This window comes from Hydra vulgaris, chromosome 05, assembly GCF_038396675.1.
Source record: "Hydra vulgaris chromosome 05, alternate assembly HydraT2T_AEP".
Lineage (NCBI taxonomy): Eukaryota > Metazoa > Cnidaria > Hydrozoa > Anthoathecata > Hydridae > Hydra > Hydra vulgaris.
In genome coordinates this window covers 33,125,705-33,130,084 of record NC_088924.1, presented here as the reverse complement: position 1 = coordinate 33,130,084, position 4,380 = coordinate 33,125,705, and positions in this window count along the sequence as shown.

Below are 4,380 nucleotides of genomic sequence, written 5' to 3'. Positions count from 1 at the left end.
ATTGACAATAATGCACTTTATTTGGATTTCTATTCTAAAATAAAACATTGGTATTTAGTGATCAAACTTTTTAATTGAATCATTGAGTCCTTGTAGCAAAAATAGTAGCTATGATTTTCTCTAATTTATTATGCAAAAAAATATTACATAGCAATAATAAAAAAATATAATAAGAATGAGATGAGATGAATTTGTTATTCTTCACAATAGATTTAAAAATTGCAAATGCGTTCGCGGGTTTAAATGCGAACAAGCGCCTCGCAACGACGCTTTTGTCTACTTGTAAATTTACTTTAAATAAAATGTTTACGGTAAAATTGATTACAATAATTAAATTGACACTTCTTTATGAAGCATTAGTTTTTTTGCTATGGCAAATAAGTATGTAGTACTCAAGAGAAAGGTTGAATTCAAATAAAGGTTTTTTAAATTGGTTCAATTAAATTATTAAAAGGTTTTTTAGATTGGCTCAATTAAATCATTAAAGCTGTAAAACCATCAAAATAATTAAATGTTTTGTTGGTGTTGATAGTCATGTTACACATGCAAAAAATTTTGCAGTGATATATCTAGCACGAAATGCTGGAGTGCGTATGGTAACACTACCTCACCATACTACACACAGACTGCAACCATTAGACGTTGCATTTTTTGGGCCACTTTTTTTTTTTTTTTAATTTTATTTAGGTGCCCCAAGAAGTCCTTAAGGTCTTATCACCGAGTACCGCGAATGAGCATTTAATTGGAAGTTCACGCCTCCTTCCAAACCGATGTCGCAAAACTTGCCCAGAGGTAGAGCTTGATCCTTTGTTTCTGAGGCAAGTGCGCTACCACTGCGCCACGGCTGCTCTTGGTATATACTATGAAGAATATATGCGAAAATGGATGCGTTCACATATATCACAACCAGTAACAACTTGGCAAGTGGCAGAATTGTTTGGTGACGCATATAGTTATGTAGCATCATTGAGTATTGCTATGAAGGGTTGTGGCCTTTGGACATGAATGTGTTTACTGATTCTGAGTTGATAGCCTTTTTTTTTTTTTACTAATGTTGATCCTTCTAACAATCTAAAGTCATCTGAAATTATATATGGGATGACAAAACTATCTACAGATAAATCAATTGAAAAAAAATTAAAATGTCATGTTTCAGTTTCAAGTTTGTCTCTTTTGCTATTGGTTTCACTTAAAGTAAAAAACAAAAAAAGAAGATCACAAGCAACTCAGGTGGCTGATCTTACAACTTAGGCGACTATTCGTTAAACTTTTCCTGTGAGCCATGTGATTTATAGCTGAATTTATTGAAATGCTGAGCTGTTCCAATTAAGGAATCAATGTGTTCCATTCAATGAGACCCAGGGCCGGATTAGGACATTTTTAGGCCTGGGGCTGTAAGTATAGGAGGGCCTAATGTGGCGGTAAGGTAAAAATGCGGAGCGTTGGCGAGGGTAAACCCGGGGGTCAGTGGGCCGGAGGCCCCCAGCCGTAGGGCTGGGAGACCCCCGGGTCAGTGGGCCGGAGATCCCCCAAGTAGGAGGGTCAGGGGGGCAGCTGCCCCCCAGAATTTATTTTTTCAGTCTTGCTAATAAAAGGACACAATCTAGGTATGTTTTAGAGCATTTTTTTAATAATTTTTTACCAACTGGTTAGGTACAGCTACACCCCTTTGGCCCAGACACCCATATATATGTAAACTGACAAAAGGTCTTGAATCATGACTTAAGAAAACAACTGCTGAGCTGTAGGTATATTTACTATTGAGACAGTGGAGTACGTGTATCAAATTGATAATGTGTTCACCTCCAATAAAGAAAGAAAATACCAACAATATTGGTATTTAAATTAAAAAATTAAAAAAATAAAAATAAACAATATTTCAAAAACAAAAATTCATTCTTTAACTCAATCTTTATTACTGTGCACTGACAAATTCTTAAGGTATTGTATTGTTGTTTTATCATGTAAATATTTTTTCATATGTTTTCCAGGATATAGATCATTGGGCGGTGACAATTTGGCAAAGGTCAAACAGAGAAGTGAAGTACATGTATGCCCTTAGTACAGTCTAACATTACAAAAGCACCAATAACAATATTTAAGTTATATTGGAATAGGATAGCATTTAGCAATATAAGCAAACATATATCATTTTTAGTATTGTTGATGGTGTCAAATATTTAGCTGAAGCTAGAATCTTCATATATTTTTCTTTTGAAAGTATAAAAAAAAAATAATAAATATAAATTGTAGCATAATTTATGTACTATTTAGTTAATCAATTAACTTTAAAATAGTTTTTTATATATTGACTTTTTTGGCTTTTTTTGAAGCACTTCTTGATCACTACTGTGAAATCTCTTGATCTAACTATGTCACTTTCAATGCATAATAAAGCCAAATCATTTAAGCGAGGTTGTCCCATTGTTGATCTAAGTTCATTCTTAACTCTTTTAAGGACTGAAAAAGATCTTTCTCCAGTACAGTTTGTGACCATAAGAGACAAATAAATTCTCAACACAGTGTAGACATTCACAAAGGTATCGGTCAAACTATTCTTAACTAGAAAGGTGTACATTTGCAGTTCAACACAATCAGTTTCATTGGGCGGTGACAATTTGGCAAACAGAGAAGTGAAGTGAATAAATTCACCATGACAGTTAGGTTCAACATCTTCAAAATTTGTTTCACATACAAATGAAACATGATCTCTCATACCATCATTGGACAAAGATTGTAGATTTTTAAGAAAACCAAACCTTTTGCTGACTGTATCATATACATTAGCCCTCTGTTTAAGAGCAACTAACAATTGATCAACTATAGGCAAAAAACACTGAACTTTAAACTTATCAGAAGGAGATAACTCTAGATTTTCTGAGTCACCATAATCCCATCTCTGGTTCCTCTTGCGCTTTCGCCTTGATTCACCTTTGTACGAATCGGTACCCAGATCCTTTCCTTCCTTTTCAATTGCTGTGAACTGGCTCCGAAGAGAATGAACAAAATCACCCAAAGAACGAAGCAGTTCCGTAGCGGTGCTGAGATCCATGTCTGCCCCTTGTAAGTACTTGCTGGTTAAATTGAACCTATTCAGAATTTTTTACCACAATTGAACTAGGATACCTGTTTCATGATGACTCGTTATATCTTTCAATCCTGCGGCTTCAAGTCGTGTTTCTGGCTTTTGGGACATATCTTGACACATGATATCCAGTGTAGACTTCACTTGCGTATAGCCAACCTGGAGGGAGTGTACAGCATCATAATGTGCTGACCATCTGGTATCAGATAACCTTTTTAAGGTAGGCATATTAAGTGGCTTTAAAACTGCCATCAAACGATTCCAACGAGAGGTGGAGGCAGAAAAAAATACAAACAGCTTATTTACAAAGTCAAAAAACGTTACAGCCTCAGAACAACATCCTACAGCACATTGACCAACAAGGTTAAGCGAATGAGCACAACATGGTATGTATTCAGCTAAGTTATTATGTTCTTTTATTTTTGCTTGCATGCCATTGAAACGGCCACTCATGTTGGCAGCATTATCGTAGGATTGACCTCGGCAGTCTTTAATTGAAATGCCAGTACTTTCCATAAAATCAAGTAACTTTGTTGCTAATCCTTCCCCAGTGTGCTCTTCTATAGGGATAAATGTCACAAAACGTTCAACTGGTCCTTTAGAAGTCATGTAACGGAATATAATGGTAAGCTGATCTACATGTGAAATATCTGGTGTTGAGTCAACACTAACTGCAAAGTATTTTGCTTCTTTAATCTCAGTTAAAATGTGGTCCAAAACGTCACGACTTGACTGAACACATGAATAAATTCATCACATATAGTTGATGACAGATATGACACATGACCTCGGCCTTTGTTCGCTCTTTTCTGAATATGTTCTGCAAGCAATGGGTCAAACTCAGCCACTAGCTCTAAGCAACCTAAATAATTGCCATTTTGGACAGAACCCACAATTTCGTTACTGCCACGGAATGACAACCCACGCAATGCTAACATTTTGATTACGGTAAGAATACGCAACAGTATGTCATTCCAGTACTTTTTCTCTGATTCAAATTGCTCTGTGAGCCTCTTACTAATGTGCTCTCCAGCTTTCCTACGTGTTAAAAGGGTTTCAATTGATTGAATGTGGGTTTTACTTGTTTCATGGCGAGCTAAGTCTCTTGCAGCGTGTTTCCAATCATCATATCCTGATGACATCAAAGCAGATGCTCCAATTCCACATTTTGAATTAAATAATTTACAATGGGCGCAGAAAACCTTACTAGTTGATGGGGAATAGCAAATCCAGTCTCTCTTAATTTTCTCACCATTCACTTTTTCCCGGATAAAAAGGGACTTTGTACACTGTCG